The sequence below is a fragment of the Agelaius tricolor genome, unplaced genomic scaffold (assembly GCF_023055355.1).
Source record: "Agelaius tricolor isolate 1412-34295 unplaced genomic scaffold, bAgeTri1.0.p SCAF_11, whole genome shotgun sequence".
In the NCBI taxonomy this organism is placed as follows: Eukaryota; Metazoa; Chordata; class Aves; order Passeriformes; family Icteridae; genus Agelaius; species Agelaius tricolor.
This window is the reverse complement of record NW_027269271.1, coordinates 10,859,592-10,877,761: the sequence shown is the minus strand read 5'-3', so window position 1 is coordinate 10,877,761 and position 18,170 is coordinate 10,859,592. Positions and strand designations below refer to the sequence as shown.

Below are 18,170 nucleotides of genomic sequence, written 5' to 3'. Positions count from 1 at the left end.
GTTCTACACATCTATATTTTTCCCCTCAGCATTTCTTTGGAACAAATAAGACATATAAATGCCAGTATAGCCTAGTTAAATTCAGATAGTAAAATATTATTCAGGGCCATGAAAGGACAATCTAAGGCACATCCTCAAGCGGTGACAGTCACGGTCACACCACTCCCAGTGGTTAAGTTGCTGGTGATCATTGCTGCACAAACCTAGGCCCAGCCCAGCCCAGCCCAACAGAATACAGAATTTGGCCAGCCAGCCCAACCATAGCACCCAGCTCTGCCCAGGGCAGCCAGCAACATCCCCCTAGGGCCCCCAGACCTAAACTCATGCACCTTCAGAGCCATTTAACACCTTAAAAAATGCTCTAAATAAATATAAAAAGGTCTAACACCGTGATTATTCAGACTCCTCCTCATTTTTTGTGGTACTACTTACAACATGAACTATGTTTGGGCAGTCCAGTATGGTTTGTCTGGTTTGCAGTTCCCAGTAAATCTCACATAGCTTCTGCAGTACTTTATTCAAGTTGAAACCCCTTAGCCTATTTTAAGTTGTCAAATCTAAAAGAGCTGAAACCCCAATTCTGCACTACTATCCAAGTACAACCTTTCACTAACCTATCAAGGGGCAGACTTGGTGCTTTCAGAGGTGTTTGCCAACCAAATCAGGTGTCAGATATGAATCAATTCTCTGCACAGACTAATTTTAGGGGGTTTTCAAAGTAAACATGAAAAGCAACACAACATCAAGCCCTTATCAAGCAGAAAAGCTACTAGACATATTTCTGTTCTGGAAAAACCTGGGCTGAGGACCAGTATCTCTATTGGCATATCCAAATACTCAAGAGTCACCAATGAAGTATGAGGTATTCATCAGGACCTTTACACTTAGCTTTAGGACCTAGTGTTAATCATGTTATTTAACTTTTCACCATGATCAAAAAAAACCCTTGGACAGCATCAAAAGTTGTACAGCCTTTGTCATTTTTTTTCCAGCCATCAATGGTACTGAGAATGTCCAGCCTGAAAGCAGTTTGATCCCTTATCTATATAAATAATGCTGGTGCTCCTCTAGCTCTCTATATTGAGGGTTTTGTGAAAAAAGTATGGATCCCATGAATTTATCCTAGGCAGCAAATAATTTCAAATAAAACATAGCATATTTCTAGACTAAATTTCAAAAAAAAAACTTTAATTGTCTTTATCATGAGGGAAAGCTATACTTGCAAGCCAGCTTTCTTTTACACTGAATCTCTTGGTACATGTCTGGTAAAATTTTGCTGGGAAATTACAGCAGTTCTTCCAGTCTACATGGAGTGACTTGAAATAGTCATGTCAGGGTCCACAAATTAAGCAAGTTTTGCTTACTTGATGTTTCCTTTCCATAGTGGAAGTATTTTGCTAGAAAGTGACATTTAAAATTAGATTTAACCTTCTCATTCCTACAGCCTTTTGAAGGAGAAATTTTGAGCATCACTTAAACTGACTAGTTGTGTGAGTTAATAAAAGTGACAGGTAACATAGCCTCCTTATGTCACCATGATGAAGAGAACTGTAATAAAGGTCAGATTTTATGAAAGTACTTCTTTTACATAAGCAGTTTCAAGGTACTTACATCCATCTCAGTGTAAGAATCATGTTGCAGAGACCTGACAGAACAGTAAAAGTGTTGTACTCTTCACAGAGCTCTCTGTAGAATTAAAAAAAAAGCATATTATTTGAGTAAGTTCTCACTAATATTTTTATATTTTATGTCCACTAGTCTTGTGACTTGTATATAAACAGCCCTTAAGGTCTCTTGCAGAAGCTAAACATCAGCTAAGCAATCTTTTAGCTAAAAACCTTACTCATTTCTTGACAGTGATTTGTGCATGTCTCTTACTGTCAAACAGTCTATGAAAATGTAATTTTTAAAAAACCATCAGAAGTAAACATAGATGTACGTAAAACCCCAAGCCTTATCTGCAAGAAATGAACATTTGTTTTAGAGCCTGTTATGATCTAAAGTTACAGCAAGGACAAAATGTGCATGGCCTTGAACATTGCCTAAACATTTGAATGCCATGGTTGTATTCAACCCCATTTGCCAAACATCATTATCACCTGATAGACAAATAAATTTAGCTGGCTATAGCTCCAAAGCTTTCTCAATTTTGTCTTTGTATGGTGAATTGCAATAGGAAAGACATTTCTCATAAGGCTAGAAATTCTGTACTGCCTAGAAGTTGATCCAAAACAACTCCTACTCATTAGGATGTCCCCACACAATTCATTTGGAGTACCACTTCATACCGCCATTTGGGAATTACGAGGTCACTTCTAACTGAAAAAATATTTCATCTCTTGTCATCTCACTGCCATATTTCTCTACAGTAGCCTTCTCCACTGGCCAATCAATAATAAAAGCAGACACAGAGTCCAGCACTTGAGCAGATACTGAGCTTTGCTAAATCTCCATTCCCTTACAGGTTGGATCAGTTTCCATTGAAGGCAGCGCAAGGAACCAGAGCACACCAACACCACACGCCCAGCAGGGACCATTCTGAGCCCCAAAGAGGCTGCTGCTCCTCTGGCTTCTCCATCCCTCCCACTCCCCACCCCACTCCACTCCACATCTCATTTTTACTGGATTTCCAGCCCATCAGCCCAGACATGATACATTCTTCACCACATGGGCTGTGCACGTTGGGCAGCAAACAAAGAAAGGGACTCAGGGCAGTGGGAAATACTTCTAAGGAAAGGAAAAGAACCATGGATGTGCATGTCTCAAAAGAGGTGGGTTAAGATAAAGCAGGTTAATCTTTTAACTATGCTTTTATTCACAATTAAGTAGGTTGGGAGAACACCAACTGGTTAGAAGCACATACAGGCAAGTGTCTGTATTTTGGAAGTGTTTTTATCCCATTCCTAGGGGAAATAACTGCCAAGGCAATTGCTCTATGAGAGCTACAATATCCATTTCTGGTTGAGTTACTGCCCTTTGGCTGTTAGCTGTTCTTGACTTATGTACCCATACAGTGATACCCCTTCTCTCTTTCCTTGTTTTTTTCCTCAAACGAGAAACATGATTTTTTCATAATATAGTAAGACAATTGATGGGGCCTACAAAAGTACTAAACCTACCTATAATAATGACTACAAAAAGAGCCAAATGTGCAAGCTTAAAATCTCTTTCCTCTATTAAAGTATCCTTCTCAACATTTGGGAGTGGGAAGGAAGAAAATGTCTGACAAAGGAAAATAAATCTTATTTTACACCAGCATGATGAGACTCAGCTGTGTTTTACATTAATTTCATACCAGTTATTAAAAGATTAATAATTTCTTAATAGTTGGTTTACTATAAAGCAAAACAGTGGTCTGTGTAACACACTGCTTGCAGACTCAGTAGTCCTAAATTATTTTAACACTTTTTACTGGCCTTGATGAGCACTATTTACCACACAATACTTCTGCATGGCTGTAACATATGTATAATTGTTGATAATTTATAATTCTTCTATCAAACAGTATATTTAGTAATGCACCATTTTTACAGAATTCAAACACCTCTCAGACACTACTAAAATTGCCTTTCTTTCCCCATATTTTATCTGCTCTTCTGGTTCCTTCTACTGTGCTAGATCCTTGTGTGTTTGTTCAGATCTCCCTCAAATGAACAAATGCTCTTCTGACATGAAAATTCTGGCTTCCCTATCTCCTTCTTAAAGATTACTGAAAACAACAAGCCTAGAACACAACTTCACCTTTTGCTCTCTACAACAGCTACAAGAATCACAAATGCAACTACAATATAGAGAAAAAAGACATCATCACAACTAGAAAAAAGAGAAAAGATTCACAGCCACTGGCTCTTATCAGGCCTAAAGTACAGTGTCTCTGTCACAGCTGTTTTGGATAACTTGTGATGACTGGGCATTGCACAGGCAGCTTTTATTGTCGTGAACATTTACCAGAGCTAAGTAGTTTAGGTCACTGAAGTAAGACTGTTCCAGGCATGTCACAACTTCACTTAATTTTCAGACACAAACAGCTTTGGAAATTATCACACCATCTATAGAATGAAAAGATAATTACATGGTAATGAAAAGAAGTTAAATGCAGTAGCTTAAATGTATGTAACAAGGAATTATTTTTCTTATGCTTCATCTGATTAGAAAATTACCACTTGCAGCAGCTGTACAATTGTGACAGACATCATCTCCATGGTGTTCAGACAGAGAAATCCAAGAAGCGCTCAGCTGAATTTCTGGCATATGACAGTTTCTACTGCAAAGCCTGTGTAATATTTCCAGAGTTGCAAGATCTTCAGTAGAAGGAATCCCATACTATAAAAAAACATGTGCACGCACAGAGTTATCAACACTTGGCATTCACAGTGCAATGTTCTTTGCTATGGAGGGACATCCCATCTCCCAGCTCTTCACACCAGTTCTTTCTGGAGGCTGGGAGGTGGACCTGCTATGGGAAAACTCATGTACCACCCCAAACTCACAGAGCCCACCTACAGCTCTGCTTCTCAGGAGCAGGAATACTGTCTTCCCTTTTTTTTTAAATTTCAAACCAGATTTATCAAGCTACTGCATTGTACTGATGCTTCTTACACCTCTTTTTTATATCAATACCTTATTTCATTTCTGTATGTTTTGCCTCGGATTTATTAGTAGCCAGCCACTTACTAAACACTTGTCATTTTGCAGATGCTTTAGTGAATTTATTCTACTTCCATTCAAAGAGCCTACTCAAAGTTTTAGGGATAATCAGTAAATAAATTGTAGCATGTACCTTTTTATACTTGCAAAGGCAGTTTAAAAATACAGACTAGAAAATATGTTTGGAAGATAGCTTCCAGTTCCATAGGAAAATTTAATACTGGAAAATATTTTAGAGAGGAATACGTCTTAAGAAAAAAAAAAAAGGGGGGGGGGAATGAAATACACAATAGCAGCATAGCATTCTACAATATCCAGATAGGTTTTATTCAAAACAATGCTCTTCTCATTGAGAGCTCTACAGGGATATTTTTGACCACGTTGTGAATATCACTGCTTGCTTTCAGCTGAATGCAAATGTTTATGTTGTTATTAGTGCCAATAACAAAATTTCACCATAGAACTGTTAACAAATGGATCTATTTCTTTATAATTATGTGCTGTCATTTTCTGGTTTGTCTTTAATTTTTATAAGAGAAGCAGCAGGGCGTCTAGCTACTGCTTTTTCTCTACAGATTTCTCAGTGGATCTAGATTACAACCTTCACAAAACAGTTGTTTGGAATATCAATTGCCTTGCTCTTCAAATAATTCTTGAACAATTGCAGGTGCTATTTACAGACCTGGAGCCAATTCTAAAATTTAGATTTTAATCAGACTTTGAAACCAGCTTATGAAATAATTAATATATACTAACAAATCAAAAGATGCTCAAGAACTTTGTGATGGAAAACATAACCATGATTATAATTGGAGCCACAGTTCAGGTCACTGTGTGGGAGTGGACACAATTCCATGTGAGACACTACCAGCAAGGAGAGAGAAGCAACAGCTTGCATGATTCTCATCAGCCATCATTCTATTTACACAGAGCAGGAGGACACAGGGGTCTGTTGCACACAAAGCCCAGGAAAATCAGAGACCCACTGCAACCTCTGTGCTCCAAGCCCATGAGGAACAGCACAGCACTGTGTTTTAACAAGCTACTACAATGTCAGAAGTCTTTAAAGCTACAATTAATCAAAACCAATTGCAACACTAGGATCAGTTGCATCTTTTTCCAGATCCATCTTTTCCCAAACTTCATGTAATAAATGAAGACTATGTCTCCAGTGTTTTTGTTCATCTATCACCACGTCAATGATTATTACAGCGTTACAAAACAAAACAACAGAAAAGCTTAATTTCAAGGAAAATTTATGGTGAAACACATTTAAACTTGACTAAATGAGAGTAACCAAATAAATCTGATGTTTGCTCAAACAAAAATTTTTGCAGCAAAAATAGGTTTAAAATGTCACTGCTGAAGTATTGAAGTATAATTACCAGTGTAGGAAAGAATAAACACTGGTTAGTAAGACCAGAATCAGATACATGAGCTAGATAAAAAGACTATCATGCAGACTATCCAGCTGTCATTGTAATTTAGTTCTCTATAGTGTGACCTTCAATACTGTCCAAGCTTAATTCTATATGCCTACAATGTCTTAAATGCTCTGCAATTTAAAAGCAATAAGCTTAAAATAACCTGCAGTTTAAGAATAGTAGGCTGGGGGGAAAAGGAAAGCACCACAAACAATCTAAAAGCTAACACTGAATCAAGCAAGGTCACTGACCCTTAAAGACAGGAAATCTGCAACAATAATTTTTTTCTTTAGTTGATGTTTCTGATTGATCTTTTCCTGCTTTAATACTAAGCTAAAAGGACCTATCAGCATGATGAGGAGCTGGTGCCAAACACAAAGAAATGGGCCGAAATGGGCATCTGCGCCCACCCCACTACCACAGTTCAGCACCTCCACCTGTTTGAGCCCACTGCCATGTGGAACTCGGTAATGCACACACCCTGCCTGCACCCTCCCTTTGCTCCAGCAGGAGCACGGGCAAAGCTGGGCGAGGGCCAATATTTTCTGTAATTTCATCTAAGAGAAACAGACTCTTCCAAAAGCAAGTGGCATGACAGGATCAGGAAGAGGCCCCACCACACAGGACAACTACAGCACCACAGACCTTTGCAATGGAGGATGAGCACCTGGCATGGACCACCTGTGCCAATAAACACAGTTCTCAGTCATTGCATGAGCTGCCGAACAACTATGTGCCATTATAGCAGGTAGCATAATGCACTGACAACAAAGACCCATTTGCACCAGAATTATTACTATATGTTATCAGCTATTAACCTAACTGAGAGGCATTTATCCATATTTAAATTATGACAAATACACAGAACATAAGTTGGACGAGGAAGGTTTAGGAAACAATGTGGGGAAAAAAGAAAGAATGCAACTGCTGCCCAGGATGTCCCAGTGCAGCAACACATTCTTTGCTGTCAGCTGTGTGAGATTTAATCTGCAGCTTCACTTTAAGTTTAATAATTTGTCAACTATTTGCCAGAATTGAACAACGTCTCAGTCAGGATCTTGAATCTCTAAAAACTAAGCAATTACAAAAATATCTTTGTGCAAGGACCAAGTAAATATTGCATCATCTTTGCAATCAATGAACCTACATTTCTTAATATTTTGTTTTAGGGAGTCTTAAATCTAACTGCAAACGCTCTTGAGCAGGACATCTCTGAGGGCTGAGGAACAAAGAACAAGACTTCAGGCCACCAGAGTTTTCTTTGTAAGCTCTCTATGCTGAACATTTTCTAAGTTCTCTGTAGCATAAAATGAAAGGCAGAAAAGTTGAGTGGGAGAAGTCTGTTAGAGAGCTCGAGAACCATATTATTTGTTTTTCTTCTGTACTGTCCAGACACTGACCTGCCTCAGGCACACAGTGCAATGGAAAACACAGAAAAGGTGCGGGTTGTAGGAGGTCCTGTATGGCTTCAGCAAGAGTGATACTTACAGGGCTCTTAAAAGAACAATCAAACACATACAAACTGTAGAAAATGCTCTTCTCTATTGTCCTTCATTGTGTGGACATGAAAAAGTCAGCCAAACTTTTGCTCCATTTTGAAAATCCGTTACTGTTCTTGAGATCTTATAAGACTTGCTTTAATTGCACATCAGTCTTTGCTGAGTGAAGTGAGGTTGAAGAGACAGGTGTAAGGGATTTCCCAGTCTAGAAAAATGTCATTTTGAAAAGAAAAACTTTTATTTTAAAGCTTGAGTTATTTGCAACTACTTATCAGACTGTCACCGAGCTTTGAAGGGTGATCCATATATTAAAACTTTAAGGTCTTAATATATTAAACAATAATGGATCCAAGGGGACAATAATGTTCTATTGAACAGATAACTAGACATTTATAATGGGCAGTAATGGGGATTATGGTCTATGATATGGACTATTAGGCCTATTCTGAAATTTATAGAATAGGTTTTAACAAAGAACACAAGTTCATGCTACATTCAGCTTCCACAAGGGAGTAGGACAACACAGTGGACATAAGTGACACCATCATCATCCTCACAACTGTCCTTTTTGCAGCACTTACAACAGCCCTTTCAGAGGTCTTTCAGCAGATGAGAACAAAATGCAGCAGTGCCCAAGATCATTGCTCCCAAACCTTCCCACAAGTAATTAAATGATGATGCACCATGTAACATGCTTCACTCAAACATAACCCCACTTAGAGAAATATCCTGTGACGCACAAGATTCACTGTTTTCCACAAAAGATACATTCCTCAAAACTTCTGTACTTGGAAATGCCATAGTTAAAATTGCCAAATCTCCATTTCAGGAGGTCACAATGTTTAATAAAGCTTGCCTTACTTTCCCTTCTGTAATGTAGTATAGCAAAGGAATGTTTCAAACACATGAAATAATATTCAACTCTCATCGCAGAACTGACCTCAACGTGTAAGATGCATTTCAGCTCCACTTTATTGCATCTCTAAAAGGGGAAAAACGACAAACATAAGAAAATCTAGACATTTAATACTAATGTCATCTGTCATTCATAGAAATTGCCTTCCTATATTTATCTGGTTTGCTTTCTGTGAACTCAAGAAAACAGGGAATTCATAGACAAGATCAAACATAGAGCAACACAGGCCCTTTTTTCAACAGCCACATAGTGAAAGACAAAAAAAGCCATCTTATTTATGAAAAATGCCCATACTGAACAACGTTAGCTGATAGGACAAACTCAAACAAGTAAATGGTATAAGACAGTTGCTGCATGTGTTTCATGCACATAATATATTCATTAGCAAGAAGATAAAGACAGCCTGATTTTAAAACCTGAATTATTTTTGCATCTCTGTTTGTAAAGAAAGAATCAACAGCAGTTTTCTACCATCTTAGAATTAATCACACAGCTATATAAATCCCCTATATTTTAAGAACACCAAAAGTGCCATTTCAGAAAAGCTAAATAATGTATGAAATTGAAAAATGTCATTCTTTTAATATCTCTCCTTGTGGAAAAAAAAATGCAACTACAACTATGATAACTGATTGTAGCCTTCTTTTAAAGCATTACAGAAGTTGTCATTGTTTAGTTAAGCAATTCAAATTCAGAAAACGTGACCTCCCATATCCTGAGGGAGAGACCTATCGTAGCAGCAAGCAATACATCTCTGCACACTTGTAATTCAGAGGCACTGAGGCAAAAACTGTCAAAACATTACTAAAGTCGACAAGGATGTATGGTTCATTAGTCTAGGAACTGATGCGCTATGGACCTCTTTGTGATCAGCCTGATAATTTAAATCAAGTTACAAGTTTATGTAAACCTACTAGAACTCTATTATTAAATTTCAAATCATGCTTTCAACAAAGGCACTCATAATTGCAGAGATTTATCACAAGGCCATAACTAGCCCCCTATCATGCCAACTAAATCAATAATCAATTTATAAAATATCATTACTTTAACAGAAAATCTGTAGCTCTTTTTCTAGCATTGACTTTGAGGACCAAACTGCAACGTAACAGCAGTAAGCCAGTCTTGCTCATTAACACAGCATTAGACTGCAAAAGCTTCAATATTTCCAAGCAGTTCCATGGACAGAGCAGAGTGAGCTGCAGCAGCAGAGTTCTCTGCCGCCTTCTCTGTGCTGCCCTAAGCCTGTCCAAGATGTCTGATGCTCACAGTACTGGAGCACACTACCTGAACATGAAGCTTCTTCATCTCCCCCAGCTTTACATCCATGAGAAAGATATTTAAAACATGCAGACACTCCCATATTCCCAGTCAACAGCCTATCTTGTTGTTCAAACAGAACAAAGACTGGTGAAATTAGAGTGAAAAGAAGAGACCTCAGAGTTGGACTTGCAATCAATGTCTCCATATTTCATTCACTCTAACAAAATAGATCAAGTTCAACTGTAATGGCATTGCTTGCATATGGTGTGATTCTTAGGGCCCATAGCTGGACTTTGATGGTCCTTGTGGATTCCTTCCACTCCAGATATCCTACAATTCTGGATTTCAAATGTTAAGACTTCACTTAAGAGACAATCTTCTTTTATCAATGATGATACATGCTGATACCTGTTTTTTACAACATGAGCTTTCTATCTAGAGAAAAGAAAAATAACCTGGAGATGATAACAGTGCTCAAGGACTACAAATGATCAGTGCTACCAAACAAACAGTTCATGTGACAACCTTGATCCAGGATAAAGCTGCAGTAGTGCTATAGTTAACTGCGTGATTATCATTTGATTTTTTTTTTTCTGAATATCAAGAATTAGTCTAATAATATTGCATTCCATATTTTGAGCACAGAGAACCATAATTTAAAAGTTTGGTTTATGAAATTTGAACACTCTAGTGAAAGTTGTAATTCCACCACTCTGCAGTCCTGAGATACAAAAAGGAGGGGGCAAGTATTGAACCTGTAAAACTTTGCCTAATTTGTGTCCTTCTCATGATACACCGGAGTCCATTTTATTAATCACAAGTTTCTGGTTTTATGCATCTTTTTATTCACTGAATAAAATTTGTGAAAATTACTGCATGAAATACGAAGATTTGAAGAAAGGTTAACCCAAAAATACATTTACCTTTCAAAGGATTTTTTTCCAATCAATTAATACTGAAGTACTGCATAAAGCCACAGTAAATACAGTATTTTACATTTGTGTGATTTCTCCAAGTCATCATTAATTTAAGCATTTATTTCCAGAAGTGCCAGAACACACATTTTACAAGCACTACCATTCTGTATTGCTCTGTAACTTGACACTCTTTATCATAAAACCTATTTCTGCAGATCAGAGTGTGCCTAACAGAAAGCATCCATGGCAGGTATGTGTTACTTCTGCTGCAGAACTGCAGTTTCCTTCCAATACACAGAGCTTCTGGAAGCCTTTTATCAACTAATTCAGAATGTGATAACAATTTAAACCCACAGGTTTAAATACCCCAGCTAGATTTCCCCGCTGCTGAGCTCCACCCCTGCAGTGAGGGGAGGAGCCCGAGCTCCCTCTGTGGGCTGGTGGCAGCTGAGCTCTGTGGGCAGGGGCGTGGGGACAGAGCAGGGACACCCTGCAGACAGGCAATTAAGGACTGGCAGCACGTTCCAACCTTTCAGAGCAAAAAACTCGCTTCAGGACACACACTTGTCAGACTCCAACTCCAAAGGGCTATCAGTGCATAAACACAACGTCCCAAATTCCAAAGGGCTTTTTTCTATGCCACGTAATGTCAAAGTATCAATAAATAAATGAAAACAAAAACTCCCATTACAAGACAAGAAAAGCAAAAATTATGTTTCTACTCAATAAAAAATTGTGCAATAAGAATATTCTGGACTTAGGACAGACATAATGTGAAAAGCTCAGGGGACAATGTTGCTTTTCCAGGCGCAAGGTCCATTAGCTGCAGCTCAGACACTGCTGATATCTGAGAGTTTGTCAGATTGTCCCAAAAATGCCCTGGGAACAAATTGGATATTGTCTCGAATGTCTCATTTTGCTGAGGGATGAAACTGTCTCCCTCTAACAGCATCACTTCACAGTATTACTGCACAAATTGCAAGAAAGGTGTTTCCCTGCAGGCCATGATCAGAAATCACTGATGCAGAAGGACTTCCAGAAGACTCTGGAGAAAGCAAGAATGTAAAACGCCTGCTTTCTCTGAAGGGTTTCCCTCTATTAACACCACTTGCATTTCTGTCTGTTTCTAGCAAATTACTTACTATTCCTGATCAGCATTAATGCCAGCACTTGTCTCCTTCCAGAGATGCTATTTTGAATGTCAGTTACTGTGGAAAACAGACACATGCACACACAGAACATGAGGCTACTTGGGATTGGTTTTGAGAGGTATCATCATTTCAGAAGACAACCAAAAATAGCTTGACTTCTTTAAAGTTGTGTTTAAATCCGTGTACTCATATTGCTCTTTGATGTCAATCCCTAGAAGCAGTGCACAAGGAAATGCTAAGTACAACAATGAAAGGGTTCATGCCATGCCTAAATCTTTTCCATGACATGGTAACAAGGCTACAATGACACAGACTGAAGCAAAATGCATCCCTGCACTGAATCACAGCAGTACAAGGAAGGTATTATTTCATGACTCTGCTTGAAAAAAACCCCAAAATATGTTTCTTTATGAGGATGTCCATATCCTACAATGGATTAAAGTTTGTAACTTGGAAATTATTGAGAAAATCTTTTGGAACATGCAGCTACAAGCTTTTATATCAGATTTCTTTTTGAGCTCAGGGTTAAAATGAAATAAGCTTTCAAAGCAGAATAGCTTAAGTTTCTTCTCTCTTGTGAAATCAGATGACACAATGAATGGTGAAAGAAAGCTTGTCTTGCTTTCCCCAGATGATATGTGACTTCTTGCATGAGCTCCTGTTTCTCAGAAAGAGTCAAGATCATGGCAATGCTGTGCACTTACAGAATTATAGCTGCTTACTGCTTTTGAAGCAAAATTTTTATATGGATCAAACTTTAACTTTTCACATGAATACTGGTAGATAAACACTAAAGGAGCCTGTATTATATTATTAAACAGGTCACATTGCATGCTATCTTAATAATTAAACAACATCACTTTCTTGATGGAGAGAATTTCTGGCTGAAATTTAAATGTACGTACTCCAAACAGAAATATGCATGAGTAAACATTTGCTGTAATTAACTGAAGACCACAAAATCACCACTAAAGATTTTCTTTTAATATATTTTTTTCTGCCGCTTAGATAAAATCCACAATTTTTTCTAATTGATCAAAACAGAATACTAGAGAAATGAAATCTTAGCAAGGAGCAATGTGTAACTTGGGGCTTAAACTGTAGGTTTACACTTTTTTTACCCAGTCTATTCTTCTCTTTCTGCCTTCCCCCTCACAGACCAATGCTTTTAAAAAAAGATAGAGATTACAGATTTTACAAGGCTCCAACTGAAAATAGATTGGATTTTTGGCTCAAAATCCCTTTCAGAACTCTTGTGATTTCCTGTTAATTTGATTATTTACATTATCTTTCACACAAACCTCAATTTAGTGACTATATATACACCAATTAAAATTACCAACCTGTCTGCCATATATAATCACAAAAAAGTTCACAGGAGTCTTATTTTTCTCACCAGCAAGCAGAGTCATGCTTGAAATAAATAACACGTCCAAATTAGTATAACTTACTGTCTCTATGAAGTCATTATAATTTTCATTCAAAATCAAAGGAAAAAACCCCTTAGTAATACCATGAAAACAAATGGATTTCCAATTCTAATCTTCTGTGGGACTTAGTTTTGGTGGCTTTGATTCCTAGAGATACCTCAAAGATTAAGTAGTTTGTGCCCCAATCCACCAGTTCAATACGAGCATTGAGAGAGACCTTACTAATGCCTCTCTATGTCTAACTTCTCTCAGTTGGCACTTTCATTTCTAACCATTATACTGCCTTGTTTGTCTGATAGCTCAAATAATCACCAAGCAAAGGTGTTTGTGGGAAGCTGAGTGATGGGGTGTAAGGCACGGGTGAATGCTGCAATCACTCACACATTTATAGGAAGGGGCCCTCGGACAAGCCTCACTTACTCTTTCTGTGCTTATGCAGGAACCAGTCCCATGGCAAGCAGCAGGAGAAGGATCACTCTTAGTCAGTCAGCTCTCCAGTGCCCTGGTTTTGCCATCACAGAAACCACTCAGAGCTTAGGAAAGCACAAACTCAAACTTCAAATGAACGTTCATTTTGAAAAGTGAGAAATATCCTAGTCTGGGTATAAGCCAAGCTGAGGCAAAAGGCTAAGCTTAAAGTGCCTGGCAGGTGCCTGAATCCTGTGGGAAATGAAGGTTTATGTCACTGCTACAGGATTAATATAAACTATTTCCACTTGATGGATACAGTTTAGTTCCAATGATCATTCACACAGTGAAATACAACATAAACTGGACAAAAGGAGCTGTGAATTTTAAGTCTCTTTTCAAGAACATATTCAGCATCAGAGACTTTTATTTGGAACAATAGGACCTACAACAAAGAGTTGCTTTTTCCAGGCTGAACACCAACATAACTGAGGCTCCCCAGAGCCCCGACATGGGGCCAGCCAGGAGGGAGACTGCATAATGAAAATGTGATGAAGAGTTGCAAGGGTTCACACTAAGTTGCCGTGAGGTTTTAAATCAAACTTGTTTTGATGGGGAAAAGGTCATGACACCACCTCTCACCTGCCTCTCACCAACACTCCTAGTACCAACAGAGAACTAGTTCACAGTCCTGGAAAGAGTGACCAGGAGCATTTGTCCTGCTACGGAGCCATAGAGATAATGGCCTTTGCCCGGAACGCAGCCCCACTGCCACATCAGGCCAGCGTCTGCCTGCAGACCCCAGCAGTTTCCCTTCCATGAACCCAGCCTGCCTTGTTATACATAAGGAGGAAAGCACACACTGGATGTAAGGCCAAGAAACTTTGATTACAAGAGTTGGAATCTTCAGGGCACAGTCAAAGGGTTCAGTCCAGCTTAGCAGTTTCAGAAAAGGAACTTGCAATAATAAAATAATCTATCATTAAATAGTACAGTATATTACAGTTAAAGCTGGTAAATATAGGCACACTTCCTAGTGTAGATTCCTTTCTCTGACAGAGAAAGGAGTGGACTGCTGCTTGGGCTCCCAAGGCCAACAGCTCCCACCTGGCAGGGGGAAACGAGTCAATGCCACCCATACAGCAATTCCTTCACTGCAAGCAGCATGATATTGACAGTGATTTCTACAGGATGTCTTTAAGGCCATTTTTATGTGCCTTCTAACACTCTTAACGTTGCTCTTCCTTTAGGGATTCAAACTTACTGTATATAGTAGATTTTGTACACAAGCTACTTGTTCTTTACTCTTTTCTATCCCAACATAATTTTTAGCTAACTCCTAAGTCTCTAACTGACCATTGGTGAGTCATTTAAAACTGGGAGGTCCCTGGTGCCCACTTGTGTGCCGCCTCTCATCATCCCATGCCTTGCTCTTACAGCAAAACCAAGCATAAAAAAGGCTCAAGACATTATCACAACAAGCTGATTCAAAGCATTGTTCAAAGACAATAAGGTACTTCTATGAACCCCCTCAGAGACTCTAAGTTTGTCATTTACAAAATTTAAAAAACCCCAACAAAGTCCCCCTCCAAAAAACCACCATCATCCCAAATAATAAATTACTTAGTATATATAATTAATAATTAAGTAGTAATACTTAGTACTGAAGGTTTTAGAATATAATCTATATTATATGGGAAAAAAGCAGGAAATGTGGGTTCCCTTGTAAAAGACCTCTTGTGCAATAAAAACTGTAAATCATAGTGTGTAAGGGAAAAACCTAAACTGAAAATCATAACTTTTAATATATTACTGTCCTGAAATGATTATTTGAGATTTCAGAATTTTTGTCTTGATAGCAGTATTTCTAAAAAACAATTACAATTAAATGTATAAATACATATGGTGCAGCTAGATACACTTCATCCAGTTTCAGATGCATTCATTCATTTGATCTGCTTCATCAGAGAAAAAGAACAGAGCAAAAATAAAGGAATGTATCTGTAACTAATCTAAGGTAGCTTGAGAGTTGTGTGTGTGAATTTTAAACTGCTTGTTATTTTTTTACTAACATGTGCTTTCTAGTTAGGGCTGTAGTGCAGTATATGAAAGGGTAATGAGCTATCCAATGTCTATTCTGACTGAGCTATTTGTGTCTAGTTAATGCATTTCAAATGTAATTGACAAATTAATATCTCAAACTTTTCCCATTAACAGCATTAAATAAGGAAATTGCTGTTCCAGAATTGTAATCTTATTATTTATTATACCAAACTCCTCTTGTAACATATTAGTTGGTCTAAATTTTCTTCCAATAAATCAAAGTGAAAGAAAACAAACTTCTTCTATTTATGATCTTCCATTTCTTCCTATTTCTTAAGGTAGACAATGAAAATTAATAAAATTAATTCCACTGTTTATATTCAAGTTCTCAACACTGCAGTGTTAAGTTTATCAATTGTAAAAGTTAAGTACGTAGTTAAAAAGAGTCTGAAGCAAAAAATAAAATGACAGTGTGGAGCACTGTTGCTTGCCTTGTTGATTTCAACAATGTCTTTCAGTATTAAAGGACCATATTTTAAACAATCTTTTTTAACTACACTTTTTCCAGAAAACAAGGAAAAAATAGCCTCTAGACTACTAAATATCACTATGGCACCCTGACCACCAAGGTGTTCATGTCATCACAGAGGTAACCAAGAATAGGCCAGGTTTTGCTCCATTTCTAATACTTGAGTATTTCAAACAGCAACACAAGATCAGGTCCCTTCTCTCACTCAAATACCTTTTCCTACTAAGGGTCACAGATGAGATTTTTGGCTTTTTCTGTTGGACACACATTTGCACGGGGTTGTTTCTGAGCTGAGCAGCTGACCAGCAAAGGTGGGGCAAAATGAGGGTTTTGACATCCCTTTACATACTGGGTATTTCTAACTTCATACAGTTCAAGGCTGCTGACTCTCAGGGCATAACAGAATTAGAAGACTGGCACCTTAGGAGTGCACATCAACGATCCTACTGGTATTTGTATACTGCAAAGCTTGGACCATTAGGGATACTTTTAAAACTCATTCATATTTTACAGCACTGATACAAAGCAAATCCCACCCTGTGCTTCTGGTGGAGAAATTAACTTTAGGTTTCTCCTAAGCTGACAACAAAGTACATCTCACAACACTTATGGTCCTGACTACTATTTCAGAGCCTTGAACTTCCACATTTGAGGATACCATTTACACCTTCAGCTGTTTACTGACAATAACTAACTCAACAGCCTAGATAATCCACAGGTCAGTTAGATAACTATTCCTCTGATTAACATAAGCATGCCACAATCATTTTGGAGACAACCATAATTAAACTAACCCAAACCCAAGTTAAGATAATTTATACAAAGTACGCATAATGTGAGTAATTTCATAGAGAAGAAGAAATAACCTACAGCTCACAAAAGTACAACTGTGAATTGATTTTAAATTAAAGATGTGAATTCGACTGTATGCAGCTAAATTAAAAAGGCTGATTTCAGAGGAATTGATATCCTCTACAGAAACATATCACATATACAAAAAAATTTGTTAGATGAAAGGTAAAAAATGCTATAGGACATGTACTTTTGCTCATGCTCTTCAGGTAAAAGAAGAAGAGGTTAGCATTTAAGAATCTAGGAGCACATTTCTTTTACCTACTATCAAAGATATTCACAGAAGGTCAAAAGTACTAATTGCACTTCTGACTGTTGATAAAAAAGTTTTAGCTTGCCCTGCAACAGTGCACAACAACGGGAAGAATCCTGTGCCTTTGATAAGTGAACCTTCTTATTAATAAAATATAATTCCTTAACCTGGAAATGCTCATCTTCCAATCCTACAGATCAGCAAATGCAATATGACAGAGCTACTGAAGTACTTTCTATGAATGCCAAGTCAAGCATACGGAGATAGGAATGCAAACACACCATCACCTCTGTAGATAAAACACACAGAAAAGGCTTTGCCACTGTGATCCCTCTATTCTTTGTCCTAAGAAGGAGCTCTGTGTTCTGTTAGGTGTGTCAGCTGAAGAAGCAAAACTGTTGTTTATACCTCGTTTCCCAAAGTCACTGAAACATCTTTTTGTAGCACCAGGCAGACAAATTGGAATAGCAGACACAAACGTGTTTAAGCAAACCCAAAAAGCAGCATTATTCAAACTTCCCCTGTGCCACAGATGTTGCTTTGTTAAGTGATAGTTGAGTATGTCTGCTTTAAAATGCTTGAACCAGCACAAGTGCCACTTCATTCTTATGTGATGTTTTCATTTGGCTGGACAGGTGCTCTTGCAGCAGAATATCCAAAAAAAGAACATCTAAAATATGTATTCACCAACATCTGTCTTGCTTTGACTTAAAGAACCTACTCAAGTATGCATTTAAGTCTGAGCAAAAAGTTTTCCATTCACTTTGACCTTCTAAAGAAGCTTCATGAGGTTATACGCCAAAACCCACTTTTATACAAAAGTAACCTTCACTACCCA

The 18,170-nt window shown here is 37.9% G+C and overlaps 1 long non-coding RNA gene across 1 annotated transcript in view; it reads right to left on the bottom strand.

Annotated features, from left to right (window-relative positions):
- LOC139594262 (uncharacterized) overlaps nt 1–18,170 on the bottom strand; it is a 172,925-nt gene that overhangs the window by 112,816 nt on the left and 41,939 nt on the right. Inside the window, exons 6-8 of the long non-coding RNA XR_011680566.1 lie at nt 4,161–4,323; nt 3,949–4,049; nt 1,612–1,686 (exon numbers count right to left, since the gene is read on the bottom strand). This is a non-coding gene — a long non-coding RNA (uncharacterized lncRNA). The remainder of the gene's footprint in view (nt 1–1,611; nt 1,687–3,948; nt 4,050–4,160; nt 4,324–18,170) is intronic.